The 26014-nt window shown below is 39.8% G+C and overlaps 1 protein-coding gene across 1 annotated transcript in view; it reads right to left on the minus strand.

The window, feature by feature from the left end:
• LOC137168248 (protein shisa-8) overlaps positions 1 to 26014 on the minus strand; it is a 114917-nt gene that overhangs the window by 29851 nt on the left and 59052 nt on the right. The window lies entirely within an intron of this gene.

Below are 26014 nucleotides of genomic sequence, written 5' to 3' on the forward strand. Positions count from 1 at the left end.
AACCCTTATGAGCCCATCTGGCTGTCTGTCCTCTCCTGTTCAGATTTATTTTTTTGTTTTTATGTTTTTTTTTCTAATTGCAATATGACCACTGCCTGTTTAAGTCCTATTCAGTGTTGGCCTCCAGTTGACCAGGACGAGGTTTGAAGTTGTGTTGAGTGACTGGACCCCGCTTGCAGGTACACTGTATTTTTGTTGTGATAGAAAATGTAATTAAAAAAAAAGCCTATCTCAAACAAAATTGTGGTTTAATTATGTTTGTGTTAGTTCTTTCAACCTCCTCATCCATCCTGTTGCTCCACTATGAAGAGAGTTTGAATTTTTTCATTATCATTGTTACAAGAGCACTGAATGAGAGTGCTGAAATTCAAAACACGCATGATTGTCTCTCTTGTACTTCTGATTTTATGCATTCTCCCAGAAATACAAGTCATTATGATAAGCAAGTGATCATTTTAAGCGTGATTTGCATTTTACATCATCTGAAACAGAAGCGACTTGTACTATTTATTGTTCTGTGATCTTTTGCACAGTAGTATGAATCACAGCTATGTGTCAGGCCTGGCGCGAGAGATTTAAAACCTATTCCTCCTCATCCATAAACCCATTTAAGTTGTGGCCGGGGGTAATGTTGTACCCATAAAAGAGGTGACCAAAAAATGAATTGATACATATTGTTCATTAAATCTAATTTCTCAGATGTTTCTGTCACTGAGGGGGCCTAGTTTTATTGATTTAAATGCTGTCCAAGGCAGGTCAGGAACCAACATTGTTACAAGTGGTATGAGTTGTGATGAGGCTGTTTCATTTCAAAATGAAATATCCTGCAGCTGCGAAAAATAAAAAAAGCAGTGGCAGTAGTGACAATATTAGTGTCATTATTGAATATCAATAAAATAATCAGGCTTGGTTTAAATAATACATTTCCAACAGCTTGTTAAAGTATAGAATGAAAAGAGCCTGTACATTTACTTGTAAATGGGGGTTAAAAAGAGGACACGCCTGGTCAAGGTCAGTGTGGACAGATACACACACACACACACACACACACACACACATACACACACATACACACACCCCCGTATAATCTGACATATGGACACACACACTCACCTTCCAATCACTGCCAGGTTATGTGAAAGAAGAGCATCAAGCATTGCCTTAATTATTTATGTATGCATCCAGACAGGAAGAAAGGGCACGGGGTATGCATATTAGTTTCTCTATGAAATATTAGAGTATAGACCTTTGATGCAGCCAAAGAAATGCAATAAAGGATGAAAGCCGGAGAAGAAGAGAAGAGATATAGAGGAAGAGAGAGAGAGAGAGAAAGCTAAAGATGATTTAGAGGGAGGTCGGAGAAGAGAGAAAGAAGAGACGCAAAAGAGAGAGATATGGTGAAGTGTTTTAATAAGTTTTCAGTTTAATGTAGGGAAGGAAAAGAAATGAGGATACATGCGAAGTAAGAGAGAGTGCAAAATAAAAATAAGTGAAAAAGTAAGAAATAAAGAATCATAGCTGACTGCAACAGTTGGTTACGAGGAATTAGAGCTTTGAAAGTGAAAGACTGGGGAGAGAAAAGAGTATATAACCGTGTGTGTGTGTGTGTGTGTGTGTGTGTGTGTGTGTGTGTGTGTGTGTGTGGATGTTGTACATGCTACAAGCCGATTATTAAACAAGAGCTGCCTTCCCGCAGTGTCACTCTAATAGTTTTGGCTACTGAAGTGGGAACAATCTCTTGTGATGTAATTTGATGTATAATGGTTGATGACAGCGACACAAAATAATGTGTGTGTGTGTGTGCGCGTGTGCGTGTGCGTGTGTGTAGGTTTATCCAGAGTTGTCAGTGAGATACTCCTCATTTACTGGACAAGCATTTACAGTCCTTTTACACAAGGAGTCGCTTCACACACACACACACACACACACACACAGATACAAGCGTACACTAACACACACATGAATGCCTCATACATCTACCCAGCCATGCTCACACACCCTCACACTAACACATCCCTACAGTATACATGACTGGACATTTTATATCTTAAATATAGATCAGAACAGTCGATATCTTCAAAAAATGCATGGAAAAGAAAAAGAAAAACTAAGACAGGAAGACATACATGACTGTAACTTTCCACTATATTTGTTGAACAACATGTGCATCTATCATACACCTTTTTGCGTGTGTGTATGTGTGAGTGAGTTTGGCTGTCTCTTTATCTTTATTGAGAATTTGTTTAGGCACAAGAAAGCACAGGTTTGCAGTTGTGTATATGTTTATGTGTGTGTGTGTGTGTGTGTGTGTGTGTGTATTTGTGTCTATCTTTTCGTTATGCCAGTTGCCTTTGCTCAGCTCTGTGCTGAGCTGGTTCTTCCTGACTAATTGTGGCAAGCCTGTAATGTGATTGTAGAAGCGATATGCTTTGCTTCTCTCTCTAACCACACAGGCACATCTATCATGTTAATTCCCCCGTGTGTATGTGTGTGTAACTCTTTTCCCTCTGGGCGTGCATGTACACACGTTTATATACAGGTGCGTCTGAGTACTTTTGTGTGTGTGCGTGTGTAGGAATGATCTCATCCGTATTCTCTGGGCAGCGGCGGTAGCGGTAGAATCGCTCAGCTCACTGACTTCATGCAGCCCCATAAAAACCCAGCAGCCAGCCGGCGCTGTTCTTCACTCAACGACTCCCATTACAACACTTGGCAAGAGACGACTGATCAAGAATATTAACTGCAAACCTGTAGACAGGGGAAAAAGCCCGTACAGCCTCTTAAAATTATACCCATGTAGGCAACAAATGACCAAAAAATGGTGCATGGTTTTCATCTCTTCATGTACGCCTTTTACTGTCAAATTACGTGAAAAGCTTTTTAAAATTCTCCACAGAGGCAACCTTCAGAGGAGACCCACCTATAGTAGTCCAGCACTCATGCTGCATCTGTTCTGCAGTATTTACCCTTGAAAATGAAGCAGCATTGCAGCAAGCGTGTTGCAGACTTTAGCATATTTGGGGTACTTATGGAAGGATTGATGTAATATTGGTAAAATTTGCTACTTTAAGTAGTCGTGCAGATACAGTGTATACAGTCAAAAGCTTAGGTTGTGAGCTAAAAAGTCTGTCATTTTCAAATAGATGGTAAAGTGGGAGGATTCAACTGAGGAACAAAACCCTCAAACACCAAAACAGTTTTGCTGCTTCTATTCATATTATTCAAGGTCATTTCTAATAGGTGCAGTGGTGAAACAATCTTTCCTTTCAAGGCAATAAGCATTACAAGCTTACAGATCAATATTTATGATGTTAAAATCAATCAATCAAATATGTTGACTTGAATCTTGATATTTCCAGTTTTTTCTTGGGTTGCTTCATCTAAATTACAAACCAAACCAAAGAAACAAGCAACAAAACACATTCTCTAACTTAACTCAATGGTATCTAGGCACGTTAGTTTTTTGAGATATTTGAGAGATTTCTGCCTCCACCCCAGTACGATGGAGGTGAATGGAATTTTATTTGTGGTGCTCAGGGTCTTACAAAACACCATTAAAGCTATCTGCATAGCCAAACACCACTTTTGAGTGAACTAGCCAATTACAATTACCCACTTAAATAGCTTTGATCACTGTGGACAGCATCATATATATATATATATATATATATATATATATATATATATATATATATATGAGTGACTGCTTGTTTGCCTGCTTTATTAACAGTGAAATCTAAGATGCCATTTTTTCCTCAATTGGAAAATTTTTTTATGTCATGTGTCTTCTGTTTGTAATCATTTCCCCACCATTTAACTAACTTTACTCACATATTCAGAAATTGGGTCTCCATGAGAATTTGAAATATGAAAAAAAAATGTGTAGGTTATATATGGTCCACTAAAGATATAATATAAGTGTATAATAACAGACTTACCAAAAGATCTGTGTGTGGATGAGGAGGTGAATTAAAAGTCAAAAGTAAAGTGCCAGAAGAAGAAAAAATGTAAAATAAGAACACAGCGGTTACTCTGACTTTTAAAATAATATGTATAATATTACAAAACCATCTCCTCACTGTAGAAGATATCAAAATGCAAACAGCTACTGTTGTGAGAAATGTTTTGTGCCTGAATGAACCCGTTCTCATGCCGTGGGTTTTACTCCTCCACCTGTGCAACACACACAAACACCTTGGTTATGTGGACTGTCTGTGAGGAATGCATACAAACACAAACAACTTGTACGCTTGTGCATGCATGTACTTACATACTGTACGGTCATTCACAAACACACACACACACACACACACACACACACACACACACACACACACACACACACACTCAGCTGATCGTTCCCTCTGTCCCTTTGTCTTGTCGGATCAGGAGTCAGCTCCTCTCCGTGTTTCCTAAAGCGTGAATCTCTTGCTAGTGTGCCCACCCACCATGTCTAACAGTGATTGATGCTCCACAGACTCTCAGACAGACTCTGTGTGTGTGTGTGAGCATGAGTGTATGTGTGTGCACGCCTGTCTTTGACCTTCAAATCACCCTCCATCCCAACAAACCCTCCCACTACCTCTCAACCTCCTTATTTGTGCCTCCATCTTGTTACGTTCTGACCGATACCCGACTTGGTCACTGCTGAAAAAGCCACCTGGGAGGGAGTTAGGTTGTAGAGTTGGGGGGTGGGTAAGGGCTCCTGCGCAGACTGCTAATTGGCTGCTACATACCCTGGGGAGGGGGAGGAACAAAAGGAAGAATGGATGAAGGAAGGAGTGGGGAGGAAACAAGGGAATGTAGCAAAGAGAAGCGGACTGAAGGGAAGAGAACGACGGTGATATATCGTGCGATATGTGTGATGGCATGAGAGAAAGTAGCGCCACATGAAGGGAAACGGAGGGAGCAGATGGCTCAGAAAGAGAAACGGATGACACGAGGTTGACAAAGGAACAGAAAATCACATCGCAGCATCCAGCTGCTGTGTTGTCTCACAGAGAAGCAATCTGTCCTCTTTTTAATGTTGTTACCATGTTTTCAGAATTGTCACCTTCTCTTTCACTCATCGTTTCATCACTTTCTCTATCAGCTCTTGTTTTGCCCGCTAAAAAAGTTAAAAAATTACTCCATGCATTAATTATCTTCTAATTGCTGTCTTTCCTTTGATACCCTTTTGAAATCCCAATTATGTTTGATGTTTTCACTTTAAAAAAAACCTCCTATTATTTACTAATCTGCCCATGTAGCTCTATGTTGCTTATTGGTTTCTACCTCCTCCTCCCCCACTCGGTCTCTACCCCACTTTCTGCTTCCCCAAGGCTGTGATTTGTGGATTCTGTCATATTCTAGCAGCTGGATCCTCTGTTTGTCCCCCTTAGAGAGAGAGAGAGAGGGCAACAGAGAGAGACAGAGAGAATGAGAGGACATAAGGGTCTAGCCACCTCAGAATAATTACACGTCCCCCTTTCTCTCCATGCGCTGTCATCCTTTAGGTAGTGTGAAATGTAGGCCACTATACTAAAAATAATCCAGACTGCTGAGAAGTTTTGCCCTCACTTTTATGAATGACTCCCCATTCTTAAAAACACCAGGTTCCCCTTCACTGAGAAACACACTTTTACTCCACTGGTTCTCTAAATGTTTTGGCTGCTAACAACCTATAGTGCTGTACGTTGCATTGTTCCAGAGGCTGATGGACTGATTTGACTGTGTATATCAAACTTGTAGATATTACACTGATGGAAATCTGGACTAACGTGCCACTACCACTATTCCCAATCTCAGTATCCCCCATTGTTCCAGATTGAGAAACAATAGAAGAAGAACAAGGTATTTATAGGCCTTTTTCACAGCAGACATTTTGACTTGTCATATTTTATTTATTTTATGTACTGATTTATTTAACAGGGACAGTGCACATTAATAAACATTGCTGTAAATGTGCAAGAGTTAGCCAAGAGGATGTTTTTCATCTGTAGACAGATGTTACAACATCACTCTAATAAAAAGAATATAAAATTTAAAATTACAAAGTTATTGAGATCATTTACAAACACGCAGAGCAATAATAAAAAGAGAAGGGAATATTAATATTAGTAGAAAAAAACACAGAACATTATATTACATTGTTAGGAGCTAATTAAAACATGCAACACTGAGACACACAACACAAGAGATACAAAGCAAGGAAATGGGGGAACTAGCACAGGTGTAACTAATTACATTAAAGTCTCTTCTTTTCTATTAAGTGCACAGTATGCTGTGCTGTGCACTACAGTATGTCATACTAGTGAGCATGCACAATAGGTCTTTTTCACTGAACACATACAGTAGGAAAAGCACGGGTGTAAATAATTAAATGAATGATGACTGAATTCCATTTAGCTGCTTCAGTTTCAGGGTCCTGGTGTTGTACATGTTGGCTCACTGTCACACTGTCATGGTTGACTGGGACAGTTGAATTTAACAGAGCCCTCGTTAATGTGATTAGGAACACCTGTTCTTCTCCTGCTATGACAAGTCAAAATGTCTCTTTAATAAAGGTCTTTTTGATAACCTGTCATTCTGTCAGGTTCCAGCTAAAGCAACAAGTCCTCCAAATTAAATGACCATGATGGTTTTTAAAAAGCTGTCCTGACTCGCGGTTAGAAATGTGAAACGAACAGCAGTCTCCTGTTGCAGAGTCCACAGTCTTCATACCAGTAAGGACTACATGAAGAAGCAGCTGAGCATAAGCATCAAGTCGGACTTCAGTTAATTCTCTGTTTCATTTTGTTAAGCTACACTTTTCAAGATGTCATTTATCTCTTCATAACCATAAATCCTTCCATTTATGGCTAGGCAATTTCTGTAGTTGGTTGAAATTATGTTCTAATTTACAATGTATCACACCACAGTTTGCTTGGAAGAATACTGAAATTTGCAGTGTCACTGCAGTAATTTGTTGGTTTTAATAAGCTCATCCAAACTCATCCTGGTGAAGACATTTTCTAAATGACTGTTCTTATTTTCTGAAATAAGGTAGTTTGGTTGGATTCTGAAATTTGGGTTTACTCCCTTTTAATTCAGCATCTCATCTATTCACTCTTTCACTCAATAATGGACCATTTTCACAGCAGACATTTTGACTTCTTGTTCCCGGAAAAGCACAGGTATAATTAATAATTTAATATTGGCTTTGTTCCATTCTAGTGCTCCAGTAACTCATGCCAGTGAGCCAGCCCATACAAATGTCTGTTGTGATAAGGGTCTACAGGAAATCTTTGAAACTGACATACTGTATATTGTAAGTTGTTATCAGTAAAAGCACATGTACCATATTAGATTCAGTGGCAAACCACTAGGAAACAGCAGATGACACAAATTGAGCTCAGTGACCTGTTCCTGACACAGTTGACCTCTTTGTAACCTTTATCTACTCAGGGAAAGTTCTCACCATCTTTTTCAGCACTGCGCTCATTTTCATTCATAATGTTTATTGCTAAAACTTTACAGCTACTACTACTCACTCCTGAGAGTTGCCCATCACATACAGTGTGACCACAGACCAGCTGCACTAGAACAAGGAGAGGTTAAGTGACTTGGGTTCCTCCACTGCAGGACAATATTACTCATATACTTTAACTGACTTGATTTTCCCCACTGGTCTGAAGGTTGCTGGATAAATTCTTCTCTGAGCTATGACTTTCTCATATGAACACTGTAAAATGATTTAAATGTCTGTTTTGCTTGAAATGATGCTGCATCATACTCGCCTTTTAAAATATCACAGCGAGCCGTTAAGAAGAAGTCGTGACTTCATATGCCAAGGTCAAGACTTTGACATTTGTAACATGTGATTCAGCCTGTTATTGACGGAGACGGGCTGAGTGAAGTGTATCACCTCAGGGTGTGTTATAAAACACACTCACACTGGGCCACATGGCTGTGCTAACATGCATACAAACACTCCAACTACAGTAGGATCATCCCAAAGCATAAAAACATATACACATGAACACACACGCAGAATGATGTTTGTGAGGATTTATGAGTGATTTTATAACCTCTGAAAAACTCAAAAACCAAAAACAGTAGCTGTCTCTGGTTAACCCTGATCCAATAATTATTCCAGCCCCAAATTAATATTAGACATAATCTGATGGTAATCTTACTAAACTAACTCATCCCTGGCTCTTATTGTAACTCCAAGCTATAAATCCTAACACTAACATAGCACCATTGACCACTTGATGTTGTACAAAATTCCAGACATTCCCATTAAATTTCCCCTCAGGCATGACTCAATGAATCTTGTTAAAATAAAACATTTTCACAATACCAGTATGTCAATGAATAATTATCTATTGTAATCTGTGCATTAAGTAAAATACAAAAATATGAAAACCATATGTCACTGTTATGACTGTATTTGTTCACATGGGTGTTGCATTTGAACATGCCTCAACTGTCACTGCAGCATGATGCACACAAGACACTTAATTCAGCATGTACACACACACACACACACACACACACACGTGCACGCACAGTAAGATACGTCAGCGGTTTTACCATGCTTGACATTTCTCTCACTCTGCAGCCAGCACATGTAAGCTGTCCAGTGACATTTCACACAGTGGGTGGAGGGATACACACAGAGACAGAGAGCAAAAATATAGACAAGAAACCAAGAAATAAATAAGAGTGGAGAGCAGTAAGGGCAGAAGAAGAGTGTGTTGGTGCAGGTTTAAACAGGTTTTACTGCCATGCATGTTCATTATTGGATCTAACTGCAGTCTCTCCTGCCTCTCCTCATCCTTCTCACTTTCTCTTTCAAGTTTCACTCCCCGAGTCCCACCATGTTTCTCACCTCATTGTCACCCCATTGCCTCCATCTGTCACGCACGCGTGCACAAACATCCCCCCCTCTGTTTGCGCGCGCACACACACATACAAAACGCTATCACATTGCGCTTTCTCTCCCATATCTTTATTTTTGGCACCCTCACTATCACTCCTTTACTTTCTCTTCTGTGCTCTAATTTGCTTTCCCTCTCATGTTTTCACCCTCTCCACCTCTAGTGCTCCTCCCCCCCCTTTGTCTCCTGGCGATAGTAAACGATTGAGATGCCACAGCGAATGACGGGATGTGATTGAAAATCCTCTTTAGCAGAATGTGTTTCCTCCTCCTCCTCTGTTTCTCCTTTCCCTCGCTTTCTCCTTCCCTTCTCTTTGCTCCTGCTCTCTCCTCCCCCTCAGGCGTCAGCTCCTGCACGGTGGCCAACACTGGCCTCTCTTTGATCCCCCATAATGCATTGTGATGGCTGTGTCAGCGCTGAGCCTGATCTCAGAGAAACTCTCTAAGCAACAAGCTAAGATCAATAGCACAGTGTCACCAGGGAACTGTTTTCTGTGTTGGTCTTTCTCCTTTCTTTGTCTGTCTGATTATCTCATTTTCTCACTATTCCTCATCATGTCTTTTCTTTTTCTGTACCCAACACCTTTGTGTTATCTTTGTGTCACTTTTTGCAACCTTTTCCACCGTACACTGTGCTTTCCCTCGTTATCTCGTCATCTGTCTTTCTGTGATTTATTTATTGTCTTTTTCTCTCTGCTTCCCTTTCTTCGCTGCCACACACGCAGGAAGCAGGAATGCCCCGATGCACATTAAATATGGTTGTGTTGTAAAAAGTCAACAAACCCTCTGTCTCAGTGCTCCAGCAGCAACAGTGCTGTTTTCAGTTCAATTTGCTTCTCCAAGCGTGTGTTTACAGGTGGTGTTTATATTCTCTGAACCGCCGCCATCTTTTTTGATACAAAAAAAAATGGGATTTGACAAAAAGCTGCTCCGAATATCTCCACTCCTCAAAAGGAACTGAACAAGGTAATTTCTTGGCAGAGTGAAGCACCTCCAGAAATGGATTTGTGTCCACAAAAAAGGCCAGACTGACATGAAACGCTCCCTGCAACCAGCCAATGACAAAACTGACGCTGGGATTTCCAATTCCAGCAAACACAGAAGAGAGAAGTGTCGGCACAAAAATCAACCATTGCAGTAAGTGAATATTGTAAAATTATCTAGTGTCTGTACCTATGCATATGCTGTACATACTATATATATATATATATATATATACTACAATACTATACTATACTGAAGTGTACTATACTAAACTATACAATACTATACTATACTATACTGTAGTGTGCTATATTATATTGTACTACTACTGTAAATGTTAGCATTATGTTCCTTTTCATTGTTTAAATAAAACTGAGCAAAAAAGTAGGTTTTGTCATATTTCAACCATGTAACTAATCATCACTCAGTTCAGCCAGTCATGTGATCTGTTTTTAAAGCAATTTGGCGAGATACTGTCCCTAAAGGATGCACACACAGATTAATACGAAATATTAAATGCATAAAAAAAATATTGAAATGGAATTTTGATGGCATTTTATTGGAAGCTTTGTTTTTAACAGTTTCTCATTCATAGAAATATCTGTGTGATTAGCATCCATATTTTCTAAACACTAAATTTGTATTCAGTTTCATAGTTACCATCACAGGTGGAAAAATCACAGCTGCTGCTCAGAACACAATGGAGCGATTCTTGTCCTTGTAGCCAACAAGAAGCCTGACGATTGATAGCATCGTGTTGGATGACAATGACAGTTAGATAGCATTAAAGAAAAAGAGAACAGTGTGTGTTTCAGAGCACATGGCAGAGCAGCAATATGTGACGAGATGAAGCAATGACATCACCTCTACTATCTTAGTTTGTATTGAAGGACCAACCACTCCCCCACATGGTGTACTGTAGTGGTCTACATTAATGAGTATTGATGAAAAAGAATCAATCACAATGTGGACAGAATGGTGACATTCCTCTACATATGTGTGTAATTTCCAGGTGTGAATACAAGGGCACTTTCAAAATGATAATGATCCAGACAGCATCCAGATGCAGATCACAGTTTAATGTGAGGTATAAGTGATGTGTTGATTCGTCCTTGTGTTGCAGATTTGCAATTGGCAGGCTGGGATTGCAGCAGTGTTTCAACATATGGTGTGAGTATTGGGACAAGAATGAGCGCTGTGAAAAAATGACAGTGGGCAGGGGGAGGTTTGAATGACATCCTATGTGGGATTAAGTTAATGTTTGAGAATGAATGAGTCGATTAAGAGAGATATTTGTTTTTAATAACAACAAAAGTATGACACTGTGTGTGTTTGTGTTTGTGTCTGTGTGTGTGTGTGTGTGTGTGTGACAGTGACAGAGAGAGTGAGAGAGAGCACTTCTCTCTCTCTCTCCTGCTGTTAGATAGGCTAAATGATGTCTGTCATTTATGCAGCAGCATACTGGCAGTGGTATATGGCTTCAATATGTTATATGACAATCTCACCTTGTCTGTCACACACACACACACACACACACACACACACACACACACACACAAACGTACGCACTGTGAAGGTCTTCTTCTGTAGGTTCCAGTGATTGATGTAACTGTTATAATAAATGAACCCAACTGTTCAATAGGAGGACTTGTATGTTTGACGCCAGACTCCATGCAGAATATTTACAGATCATACTCACACTCAACATGTAAATATGACTCTCCTACTCATTCAGGTTCCTGTCTCACTACTATTATTTCCCCACAGGTAAATACTGAATCACCGAACCACTGAAACTGAAAACAAAAGATTTCCCTGAGATGTTTCACGGGACAAATCTGATCAGACGTGGGGACGGAGGGGGGGGGGGGGGGGCTGCAGCCCGATGTTTGCCCGCTCACAGGTTAGCGATACGGAAATGAACCGTACAATTAGTCACTCAGTCTGCCTCGCAGTCGTCGCTTCCTGTTCTGTCCACATGTCCATCTCTTGTCTTTCTGCACAGGTCTTTGTCGTGTGTGTGTGTGTGTGTGTGTGTGTATTAAAAGTAGGCTGATGCTGGTCGGTGCTCTCTAAACCCCGTGGCCGTCACACAGCACATCGGCTGTCATAACAGACCTGACTCCCCCTCTGAGGCTCACGCATGGTTGAGTGTGATTAGGTTAAACACGCTCTCTGAAATGACGTGATGTGATGTGGCATTGTGTGTTTTGTGTGTGTGTGTGTGTGTGTGTGTGTGTGACAGAGAGGGAAAAAGAGTGTGTATATGTGTTTGTGTCATTTACGTGTGTTGTCATTATTTTGTGCAGTGCTCACATGTGTGTTTTTGGACTCTTAAGAAGTGTGCTGCCCGTTGTGGTTCCTTGTTCTTTTGTGTGTGTGTGTGTGTGTGTATGTGTGTGTGTGCGCGTTCATGCGCGTGCCAAGGACTCCAGTGCTGCTTTCCAAGAGCTCTGGCTTTCCGTTGTAGATTGATTTCAATCAGATATGTTACAGCATCATTTGGCTTAGCTTGCAGAGACACACACATACATACACTCACACACACGCGCGCGCACACAAAGAGCTACCACGCAGAGCCTAGCGTAGCTGCTGTTTCTTTAGTGATAACTACATCAATTTAAGCTCACAGTAGGAGCAACCTTCACAAACAGAAGGAAACAGCGTTATCAAAGCCACGTCCTCCTCCGTTACTTCTTATTGGTTTCACTTGTGAAGTTGCGCTCGTGAATCAGTCACGCCCTGTGAAAACTGCGCACCTTTAATCTTCCTATAACAATTTATTTCCCAGTCCCCAGTCATTGACAAAACACCTCATGGCTGCAGGACTATGATGAATAATATAATAAATGATGCATGACACAGTTTAAAAAAAAAAAAAAAAGGAAATGAAAACAAGCAACGTTTTGCCACTTAATTTCTCTCATGGAGATATGAGGTTTCCTTTCATCTGATATCATCTTTAAGCTTGTAATGGTTAGATTGAGCTTGTACAAGATTGCTGCTTTGATTATGGAAAATTACTCCAGTTGACAGTGAACATGACGGCACACATGTACAGATTCTCAGAGTGGTGTTGAACAAAGATAATTAACCGACCGGATGGCACATGGGTAGTTTCATCATGTGGTCAGACTGATAAAAGACAAATCGCCATCCTATCAAGACAATAAAGCATACTTTTGTGTTTGATAGTTTGTACATTATATAATTTATCTTACACAGAACATTACAATGACAGAAACAAATGGTCTGTCACAATAGTCCACTTGAATCGTACAGTGACAGGCTGGCAGAGTAGTCTTTTCCTTCCTTGTAAATGCACCTTTTTGTTGGCATATTTTCTGCCCTTCATGCTCTCTCTCTCTCACACGCTCTCCCCTCTGTCATCTCCTTCCTGGTAGTCAGCACAAGCGCTACACTCGGCCCGATGCATTAACCAGGAAACCATTGAGTCCTCTATGAGTGGGGTTATGCCTCATTATGACAGAATAACAGATCCAAAATGGAGCAAGATCCCTCCCCGTCGCTCCATAACAGTAATACTATCAGTGAGCCCGCAGCAGTGGAGGCTAATCCGGGCCATTTAATGTATAGCCACGCACCGCACCTCACTCAGGGGCTCAGCAGCGGCTCATATCAGTATCCAACAGACACACACGCACATTCACACGCTCCCTTCACATCCGTGGAAATCCACATTCTCCCTTTGAACTGCCTCGCATGCCTACACATAAAAATGCCTACCTCTGCCCGCACATACACTGCTGCTAAGTGCGTTTGCAAGCATACAGAGTGGAAAGAAACCTTCCAAACACTGAAAGATGGTATTATTCTGACCATGTCTTTAACCTTAAATCTTCAGTTTGTCATCTAACATCCTAACAAGAACAAAGAGACTCATTTTGCGTTATTTCATCCATTTGACTCATTCTACTACATTCATGGGAAAGCTTAGTTATCGCATGTCTTTTGGATACAAACACAGAAACATTTACACGCAAGCACATGCAACCATGCTTGAGCTCACACACACACACACACACACACACACACACACACACACAAAGAGTAACGCAACTATTTTTTTTTTTTTTGAGGTCAAATGTGTAAAAATGTGTCAATCCATAATGGTTGCCCCTGGGGATGGCTGGAGGCAGAGGAGGTGACAGACACAACAAAACCCTCTCATCCTCTCTTGACATCCCTGATACACACATACAGTATACACAAACACACACATGCACACAATACACACTAACCCCACACATTAAGACAGCGCACAATGACAATCGTGCGCCAATATGTGCTGTCATTTGTCTCTATTGAGCTGCAATTTATGAATCGTCTGTCCACACTGTATGATGGCTGTCATTACTCTGTGTGTGTGTGTGTGTGTGTGTGTGTGTGTGTGTGGGAGGGGGGTCTGTCAGGACTGCATGGCGCGTGAGGCTGCAGAGCAGGGTTTGGTGTTCTTCAAATGACTCAGAAAAAATAACCCCCACACTGCACTGGATCAATGCGCACACACAAAAACACACACACACACACACACACACACACACACACACACACACACACAAACACACACACGCACATAGGACGACAGTACGTATGCAAAGACACTCACACACACACTCAAACATCTTCACTTCTCATGCACACATGTTAACACTCTAAGTATATTAATTTCAACCAAACAAGAGCACAGATCAAACCAGAACTAAATCTATACATTCATAAGTACAAATAAGATCAATCAGATGAACTGACTTCCGATCAGACGGCTCACAGACAGACAGTCTATCTGAACCTACCCATCACCTGGAGTTTATCATTGGGTTGGCTTCTGTAACACTCAGTCACACAATTTAAGACTACATTAGTCTAAGTCCAAATTAGCCAACTTCCAATAAAATATTGATTGTAGATGTGACAGATATAAGCAAACAACAGCTGCCCTCGCGCATATTCTGCTCCTGCTCTAAGTTAACAATTTTCTTGTTTCTTGACACAGATTGAATGCAGTGCACTTACAGCAACGTTTGGAGTAACCTCGCAGGATCAACATGCTATTTCTACTCTTACTGCTAGAAGACTTGTACTACTCAAATGGAAAATGGAAAGCTATGAATCCTCTGACATTTGGTGTGTAGATTAAAGAATGATTAAACTTACCAGAACCCCATTGTGTGCGTGTGTGTGTGTGTGTGTGTGTGTGTGTGTTTATGTGGTTGCTATGAATGTACAGTACTGTATGTGTATATATGAATACACAGCCAACAAGCAGCAGAACCATAGCAAGAATATTAGAAATACTGATGTCCAAGCACCACTCCACCACCACTCATTAATTTGACACTAAAAAGAAGGTTGATACATTTTTTAATTATTTGGATTTTTCATGTTTAATTTAACTGGTCAATTATATTTTCTGTAAATGTATTTTCCCCAAAATTAATGACTAAATGAATGGCTAAATGAATGGCTAAATGAATGGCTAAAAGCTTTCTCCACATTGTCGGGAACATAATCCTGGATACTGGATTCTTTATTTTTATTTTTTTCCTGCTTTGGGGTTTAAAAGTAATTCATTTTTCAAAAAACACTGGAGTCTGCCTAATAATCATGTAAGGTTTTAAATGTAGAATACACTCCCTCTAGGTTCCTAAAAGTCATATATTTGCATGTAAAACAACAACAACAAAAACCCAAGAGGGCATAACCTCAGCGTCCTCAGTGTTAGCGATGGCTCTGAGCAGGATAAGACAAGTAAATGTATCTGTAAAAATGAGTGCATGTATGAAAACATAAGAAAGAAAACACGGGGGTATCAAAAATCATTATTACATCTATAAAAGTTAATTGCAGAAGGGTTTAAAAGCTAACTTGTGTTACTTATCTTACTCATCAGTGTGTGTCAGTACTCCTATGATGTTTGCATTATATACTGTTGATCAGCTAGTAATCCCAATCAAACCACTGGCCCCCTCTGGCTTTTTGTTTCCGTCTGTCTGAATGCGTCTGCATGTTTGTCCGTTTCAGTCATTGTTTTGGTGGCTCACTAAAGCTGTAATCTGCTACTGCCCTGGCTTATTAATAAGCCTGTTCTGGATAGTCCTCCTCTGTGAATTGGATGACTTTCAAAAGCGGAGACAGATCTTCACAGAACTAGGATGAATAGAACAGCACCATCCACGCCCACGCACTTGTCAAACGATTTTATTTTCTATATTCATGCTTTAAAATGTATACTTTCATTTTTTTCTGTTTTGTTTTTTAGTTCAATATGGTGATTTTATTGAATTACATCACCCAATTCAGATGTCTTCGTTATGAGGTGAAATATAAGTTTATGTTTTCAACGAACTCTTTTCTGTTTGTGTTTTTAATCTTTGTTTTTCCTCGGGACTTCAATACTGCATTTCCATCACATTGCCTCTAGGTTTTGTCCCTGTAACCCCAAAAGTTAGCTTTCAACTCAACTCAACTCAACTCTTGAACTCCTGAAAACACCAAAAGGAAAATCAGGTCTATTTATTACAGCTCTGTGATCATTTCTGGGTGACTTTAGAGTTCAGTCGGAAAAACGGGGGATCAGACAGCTCAGTCTGCAGACGCTCAGGCTATGATTTAGAGAGTGAAAGAAAGAAGAGGGAGATAAAAGGGGACGGGACAGAGAGATGACAGAAGAAGAGAGATGGCAGAGGGCAGAGGATGATGGCGGCTAATGAGAGGGAACTGGAAAGGGAAAGACTGAGAGATAGTGAATAAGTAAAGCTAGTGATGCACCAGAGGATTATCAACCTGATTTACGTACCCTAACAATCAGTGCCAATATCTCAACCTGACTGTATATATGGAAACGTGAGGGCTTCACAAATGCAATCCATACCACCTTAGATGAGCCAGAAACTGAAAAATATCACTGTTGATGTTTAAAATGGAACATCACAGATTCATCTGAAAAGGAGACAACTACTTAAAGCTAAAAAACAGGCCTTTTCAGTCATGTGAGATGACTGTGCACAAGTGTTAAGTTCAAGTTAAATCATCAAAGGAAACTGATGACTCAAGAAACTCATGAAAATATCTGCAACTCTGACAAATATGTAAATAAATATGCACATGTGATTAAATGCGTATTAACAGATTCTAGTGTGCAGCTATAGGACGCGCTAAAAATATTCCATATATCTAAAGAGAAAATCATTGAAATGATGAGCATGCTTTTCGGATGTTCAGCGGATTCAGCTGTGTCAGTATAGTTTGGTACGGAGGGGGAGATAGAGATAGTTATGCCTGAGGGAGGAGAAAACGAGAGAAAGGAAGAGAAAGAAAAGTTAGATGTTGATGTAGAGAAGGGAAATGCAGACTCACATTTCCCGTCTATAACAGATTATTGCACGACTCATATCAATGCCAAGAGAAAGAAATAAAGACCCAGAGGGAGAAACTCAAGAGTCAAACAGGAAAAAGCATACAAAGGTCTACAACATGCAAATTAACATAGTATGAGGTAAGCATGGGTCAGATAGAATTAGGAGGAAAACTGAGATTGGGAGAAGATTAAGAAAATAGGATATTAAAAGAGTAAGAGGATGATGAATGAGGTTGACATGCTGCAGTCTGACTAAAGTCTAATATGGAGAACTAGAAATATGCAGATTTAAAGTCTGCTTATGCGTAAGTCTATTCATCTTTTCCTGTAAAAGAACCACATTAGATTCATCAGATTTTTTGTTTCTTCCTTAGTCTTGATAAACAAAAATTGTAAAATGAAAGCATATTTTTGTATAAATATACATACACAAAAATTATTCCATTGCGAATAGAAAAATACAGCAATAACAAGTTTTCTTACAGTCATAGCTTGTAGAAACACAAAAAAGATGACACTATGTCATCCATCAGTTCCTGGACAAATATATTGAATCTTGGAGTTACATTTACTGTTTTTCTGGTATCCTGTCAGTTTTTTGGAGTAAAATAAATGAAAAAATAAATAAAGATATACAGTATAATTCCTATATCCTGGGAGCAGCCGATGCAGGACAAGCAAGCTGCTGCCACCACGGCTGAGCTTGAGTCTTTCTGCAGAAGTGTCTCCAGTAATGGTGAAAATAGCATGTTGGGTGTCTCAGCACATATACAGATAGAAATAATCATAATCATTAAATTATCATTTAAATATGATAAAACATGACTTATTTTACATACAAAATACTCAAATTATCAACTGTGAGTCTACAGTATGCTCTTGTGTAAAAACGTATTTACATTTGTATAAAGTGTTGATTTTACTATTAATACCTATGTGGCCTTTGCAGCAGCTGCATCTTAAAGCTCTTCCCTCTGCACTGGCTTCAACACTGGTGGTTTCTACTTACAATTTCATTAAGGTTTACAGTGCAGTATCATGCACTGACATCTGCATTAAAGCCGCTAAACACATTCCTGTGATCTCATATAATGTGATACTCTGCTTCATTAAATCCGGTTGTACATATGAAACCAGCAGTTGTGGGTCGGTCGAAGGCCACTGCAGTCATCATGATACTAGTGAGGTCAGCAAAAGTCAGATGCACATCCTGTGAAATGCTAATTAGATTAAAAAAGGCCATAAAACAGCTAACAGCTAGGGGCCTGTCAGTCAGACATACAGTAATGGTAAGGAAGCAACTGGAGTAAAAGACAAGTTGGCCACCTGATGTATGTACAGTACAGTACGTTCATGCATGAGTGCATGTTTTCATGCTTTTATGAACATAAACTCATACACACACATATACTCACATAAAACATATTCTCAATACATTTTTTGCTCTGTTTGACTCCATCCCCTCCCCCCCCTCTCTCTCTGTGTTGCTGGTTGACGAGCTCAGTGTGGATATAATTGGCACTGGCCCCATGTGGCACTGTAGTGACGATCCACACGAATCAAGGGCGCACAGATGTAAACAAACACTCTCTTTCTCACACAGATGCTAACATGCTTTTGCACAAACACACACACACACACACACACACACACACACACAGACCAACCCCCACCTATAGTACGTCTTTTCACTTAACACCCGTCCTGCAGGCTCCCATGATACTCATTTCCTTGTTTTGATTTCAGTGTCACACTGATCCTATCTCCCTCTCTCTTCCTCTCCCCTTCCTCCCTCCCTCTGCATCACACGTTCCCTCTCTCTTTCTCTCTCTCCTTTTCCTCCTGCGCTACCTCTGCTTCCTCCTTCCATCTCAACCTCCTCACTCTGATGTTTTTATTTCTCTCTCTTTCTGCCACTTTTTTATTTCCTCTCTCACAGGCCAGCAACATGCAAATTATGCCCCACAAATGCAAATCCTTCCCTATCTTAGAAGAGACCTCCAGCGGAGAAGAGGAGTCCGCTCAGCTCAGATATACTGCACTGAAGTCTTTTACTTCTGTAACAGAGGGGCATGTTTGAAGGTTACCTGTGAGAAATGCTGAATAAAGCAGTACATGTGTGCATGTGCATTAATAAGACGGTCCAAGGCATCATTATTCAACGTGTTTTAAATGGATGTTGCAATGGCTATCATTTGTTTAGTATTTGTATAGTTTGATCAATCAGTACAAAAACTGTTATACATGTAGGTCTTCACATGTTGCATTGAAGACGCGTTTTCAACTTCTGTAACGTCATAGTCCTGTATAGCAACAAATATTGTTTTTTCCCTCCTTTTTCAACAAGCCCACATACTGTAGCGCTTGTAATGTACCTTTACCAACTTAAGATGTCTTCTTTCATAACATTAAACATTTGGGTGGGCCCACCAAGCAGTTAAATCTTCATTCGACTCAGAAAATGGGAGCTAGCAAACTTAGCTAATGAGATTAGCTTGCTAACGTTAGCACTGACTCCCACTAAACTTTTTGTTCATGTATCAACACCTGCTGACTCATTGCCTCCTGCACACTCAGTGCTGAGTTCGTTGTGCATTATATAAAGGAGGGATTCTAGCTAGCATTAACTGTCTCCCTTACATCTGTCCAATTGTGGAAAATTTCTCAAAACTCATAGCAGTGAGTAGGCTGATCCTGTAACCTCAGCACACTGAATAATTACATGAGTGTTCAAATAACAGATGGTAAAAAACACAACATTGCCCCACTCAAGCTGGTTAAAGGATTTTTCACGGTTCACAATTTTTCAAGTACGTCTTAAAACAATAGTCAAGTGCCTGTATGAACACATGGACACATGTTTTTCTTGTGGTAATCATTGCTCATGTTCACACTGGCCATTAAAGGATCCTTTCCTAATGTACTTTCAATGTAAGTGATGGGGGACAAAATCTACAATTCCTCATTGCAAAAAAATGTCAGTCAGAAGTTTATCTGAAGCTTATATGAAGGTTCAGCCATTCGAATTAGCCACATAGTGTTACAGCTTTTTAGTACACATTTTCCTCTTTTTGATACAATCCTTCCACTGCAGGAAAGAAGGAAAGAAGGAAACACTGTCCAGTGATGCACAAAGAGGAAACTTTGTAATAAAAAGACTTTAACTTGATTTGACTAATTCTATTAATAGCTTCATAAAAGCTTTAACAAACTTTTGAATACATTTTTGCCCAAAATGAGGCCTGAAAATTTTGTCTCATGTCACTTACATTGATTTGTGAACCTATCTTTTAACTGCTGGTGACCATTGTCATTTAAGTGATATTACAAATTATTTCTAATGCCTGCCATCAGAGATATTGCACCAATCAAATTAACGGTACCAACAGTGTCAGAACCCAAAACTGATGCCCTCTGAAGAATACTAATGTAGGGGGAAAAATAATTGAAACTTTCAAGGATTTCTCCTTTTTGATCACTGCAGTTTTGCCCAAATAAGAGAAGAACTTGCCACCAAGGATATATATATATATATATATAATGAATCCTTACAAAAAGAAAATTAATTTCAATAGATAGGACAGGACAGTTTTAACATTATGAATTCAGCTTTAATTAATACATTTGATAATAGATGCTCCCTCAGAAGATTTTTTTTTTTCAAAGTTAACAAGTTGGTTGGAGGTTTTCCAGTCTAATTATATATTACAGGGAAGTCCTTGCAAACCCAGTTGAGGGAAAACTTCCTTAGGGGAGTCTGTGTTGCCTTCAGTGGAGCTGTCCATGGTGCTGAAATCAGCTGCCTCTAATTTGATAAAATAAAGAAATAAGAATTTGTGTGCTTCTCTGTGCTGCAGTCAGTGAACAATTAGAGGCAACATTTGCATGGCTGACAGCAGCTATAAGTGATCTGGGAGCGTTCTCGCATTCCCGGCTTTCCATCTTCCTTCCCTCCTTCCTGCTCGTCCCTGCCATCTGTTCTTCTCTCACTCCTCCTCCCCTGCCACACTTTCTTACTTACATCCCATCGCTTGATACCCGCTCTCCATCTCTCATTCTCACATTTATATAATCCTTCACTGTCTTGCTTACATGCACCCTATGGCTTTTTTTTTTTTTTACTTCATCTGATTTCCAGTCCTTTGCTTGCATTAGTCTGTGGAGAGTTTCTCTCTCTCCTCCTACAGCATCTACTCCTTCTTCCATTATTCTTTCAAATCTTTTCTTTTATCTCACTCATCATTTCTTTATTTTCCTCCACACTTCCTTTACTTCCACATCATGAAACGCCCCCAGTCTCTGCTCTCTATCTGCACAGTAAAACACAGCATAATATGCGTGCAAGTGTGTGACCCCGTCTGTGTTCAGGTGACACAAGCTTGGGTGTAATTTGTTTGTATGTATACATGCAACCATCTGCATATAGCATATAATTGTGGGAGTGTGTATACATATATGAGCAGGTTTATGTGTGTGTGTGTGTGTGTGTGTGCAGAGCAGGGTGACTGTCCTCAGGGCAGCTCTCCACACCAGAGCAGAAGCTGACCAGCTGTCCCCCTCGCAGCTAGCAGCATATTGTCTCTTCTATCTATTCTCTCTATCCCCGCCTCTGTCCATCCCTCCCTGCCTCACCCTCTCCTGCTCTTATCTCTTACTCTTTTAGTCCTCTTTCTTTCCCTCCTTTGCTCCTTTACGCCCACTCTTGCTGCCTCTCTTTTGATCTCTTTCCCCCTTCCCCTGCTCTCCCTCACAAGGCCGCACACACAAAAAGAGGAGACAGAGTGTCAAAAAGCTGCAGCGATATTTTTCATTCTCCTCAGTCTTTCTCACTCTCTCAGCCTTCCTTTGACACAGTGTCACACCCACCGCTCATCGTCATCATCAACTCCCTTTCATCTCTCTGTCTCTTTCCTTCTTTACCTCCACCATCTCTGTCCCTCTCACCCTCGCTTTCTGTTTTCGCCCTCTCCCTGTCTTGGTAATGTCATTGTTCAGGTATGTCTCTTTTAACCTTATCTAATTTTCATCTCCTCCCTCCTGTCTGTCTCTCCACTCCCCATTAACTGGTTCTTTGACTTTCTCAATAACTTCTCTCTTCCTCTCTCGATGCCCTTTTCTCTTTTCGTCTTTTGTAACCACACAAAAACTTTCGTCTTCCTGTTTCACTAATTTAGTCATTGTGACCGTTGCATGAACTTAATACTTTTCCTCCCTGTTTGTTTCTTTTCCCCTCTCTTTCCATTATTCCTCTCTCTCTGTCAAATATACCAACCTCACATTTTACATCTTGCCACTTTTATTCCTTAGTTCATCTCTTACATGGTATTAAAAATATATCTGCCTTGAAAATGAGCACAGGAGAGCAGGAGAAGAGTGCAAAGTAGATAAGGAGATTTTTTTTTTCTCAGGGAGGAAACATGAGGATTTGGCTTCTGTCTTCATTAGGGGAAAGGCTCAGAACTTGTTCAGTGTATTTCCATCCTAATCAGTTGCACTCATACTTCTCACTGCTTACTAACTTGTACAGCTAAAATCTGCTGAATGCATCAGTGCATCAATGCATATACAGTTTTTTATATAAATGGAGAGTGATAAGAATAGCAAACTGTCTACTATATATTCTGCATTGTTCTCTTGCAGCAAATGGAACATTATTAGCGCGTTTTAAATCTTGATGAGAACAGCCTTGTTTTAGAAATAATGGATATTTTCACTCTGCAGACTTTGCCTAGAAATTAGTTTAGAGAAATTGCTTGGAAAGGCATGATAAAGGGATCATAATTTGAAGTCAAAATTTTGCATTCTCTGCACTTTTATCTTCATTGGAGGCAAGTCAGCAAGTCAGCGTGAACAAACAAGAAAGACAGAGGACCAATGTTGTGTGAAACTACTATAAAAGTTAATGATAAATAGCAATTATTATTTGAAACTGCAGTTGTACCTTTAGTTTTAAAATTAACAGGAAAGAGAGAAAGTCCCAGGCTGGAATTAAAGTATTAAAGACACATGGCATTAACTAACTAACTAACTAACTAACTAACTAACTAACTAACTAACTAACTAACTAACTAACTAACTAACCAACTAAAACTATTGAAAAATTAATATTCTAGAGCTATGCTAACGACATTGTAAAGCTGTACTTTGGCACAATGGTGCTTTGACCTATATACTAGTCTTTACTTCAGCAAGTATGATGTTTACCATATTTACCCTCTTCTCTTAGCCTGTTAGCATTCTAGCATTTGCTCATTTACACAATTGAGGCTGAGTGTAGGAGTGTAATTAGTTTTGCAAGTATTTGATCACAAGCTGATGAATCCATCTTTTAGATGTTGTCGAGCTATTTCACTCCAAACCAAAAATGACAACCTCATGATGGCGCTAGTGGAAAAGTTAGGGGATCACCAAAATCACTAGTCTTCATCCCCTGGGGACCTTGAATGGCTATGCCAAATTTCATGGCAATATATCCGTTGAGATATTTCAGTTTGGAGCAAAGTGGTAGACCACCGTGCGACTGCCGAACACCTTGGTCAGCCATCCATAGGGCCATGCTACTATTGTGGCTAAAAACAGCTACAGAATCCATTTCTAGATGAAATTCAAAGTGCTTTTACTTTAGATATTCAATTTAAAATGCTTTCTTCATTGTAAGTGAAAGTGAAATCATACACAAGCATTAACCTCCTCTGGCAAGTACTTTAAATGTAACCTGTGAAGTGATAAACATTATACACATTTATTTTATCTCATCAAACCCATCTCTCTACCGTCATGTCTTTGTTTTTTCTTTTTCACCTCACCCTTTATTTCTTTCTTTTTCCTCTCAGTCTCTCTCTCTCTCTCTCTCTTTCCCTCTCTCTCTCTCTCTGTCTAAGTGGCCTGGAGGATTAAATGTGTTTAATTAAGAGGTGATTATGTGTAGACGGCTGACACAGCAGGATCAGGATGGCTTCATCCCATCGCCCTGACTGTCATCACCCTGTTCCCCCATTCACCCCCCAACATGCGCACACACACACACACACACACATTCTCTCTCCACCATATGCCCGTCTTGTTTATCCCTCCTTTAACACCTCTCACACTCTTCCTTCCTCTTTTTTTATTATCTTTTGATCTACAGGATTAATTCTTCCTCTCCTGCTGCTTTTCTTGCCACCATGAGTGGTATATTCTTCTACCTAAGTGCTGGACTTTTACAGCATGTATATGTCTCTGCAGTCAAACATATAGTGAGTGTTGGAAGGAAGGAGAAAGTAGAGTCGAGAAAGAGATAGAAAACTTAAATTAGTACACTTTGAGAGCTAAACATTTTCTTTATTTATAAGATGGAACCAAAAAGAGCAACTTATTCTTTGTGGTTATGTACTTGTTTCTTACTGGTTCACGGTTCAACTATCTATGAAAATGTGTGCATCCACCTGGTTCATCAGATTTGAAAAACAATTACCAAAAGATAATTAAACAAATAATAAAGTTCAACAAAAATGCTATCATGCTATCTACTGAATGAAGTAAAAATGTATGTGCATGGTGCAGAAAGGCTTATTAGATAATGATGTTGAGGACTACAGAAGAAAAAGGAATGTGAGAAAGCAGAGGGGTTAAAAGGGGGAATTTAATAGCAGGGGAAAAAAGAAGAGGAAGGAACGAGTGAAACCACGACAGAAGAAAGTGGAGTGCTAATAAGCGCAGTATGGGGTGAAAAAGAGGCCAAAGATGCAATGGTGGGAAGATGAAAGTAAAGGGAGAAGCCTTTTGTCTGTATGTGTAGATAAATACTGCATGTATAAGTGTGTGCATTTGTGATAGTGTGAAATGAGAAAACTTTACGCTATAATGATTAATATATGAACCAGCGCTTACAAAACATCTGGTATCTTTGTTTGTATCTGTGCTTTTATGTTTCATCAAGTCGCTATCTTTAGTGAGTTATGTTTATTGATATCGTATAGCTTTATGGCTGCCTCCAGTGAGAAACCAGATATCAACTAAAGTGTTTTACAATAAAGACCTACCACACAGTAATATAAGTCATCCTGGTTATAAAACACAACTGGACAAAGGACTGCTCACATTTTCTGCTGCATTTGATGGAGAGGACACAATTGCGAGGCAACAGGGACCTTTGTCCTAAAACACACCATCACTCTTATCACAAATGAGCCCTCAGGAAATATGCCCACTAATTTGAGTCTCAATCCACTGAAGAAGCACTGGGTTATATTGAGCATGTATATGTGTGTGTGACAGTGTGTATGGTAAAGGTGTCTAGAGAAAGAGGGAGACAGATGGGTGACACAGCGTTCCCTCTATGGGTTTAGAGCTAGAACACGGCTAATTACATCTTAATTAAATATGACCTGTCTGTCCTGGAGCCTCCTTGCACATTGATGACACATGTGTGTGTATTTACATGTAAGACAGACGGCAGAGAGTGAGACCTATGAGTGTACAAGTGCATAATTGGGACGAAGGGGAATAGTACTGGTGCAGAAATTTAAACATGTATGTGTTTTTATTTCAAAGATCTTAGAGAAGATTGTCTATAAAAAATTAACTGCTCACATGAGTTAACATGATATTTTGGAAAAGTTCCAATCTGTTTTTTGAGCAAAGTATAGCACTGAGACTGCTCTACTAAGGGTTACCAATGATCTCGTCCTTGCTGCTGATGCTGGTGAATGGTTGGTTTCACTTGACTTAAGCTCTGCATTTGATACAGTAAATCATAGTATTTT

This window comes from Thunnus thynnus, chromosome 17 (assembly GCF_963924715.1).
Source record: "Thunnus thynnus chromosome 17, fThuThy2.1, whole genome shotgun sequence".
NCBI lineage: Eukaryota > Metazoa > Chordata > Actinopteri > Scombriformes > Scombridae > Thunnus > Thunnus thynnus.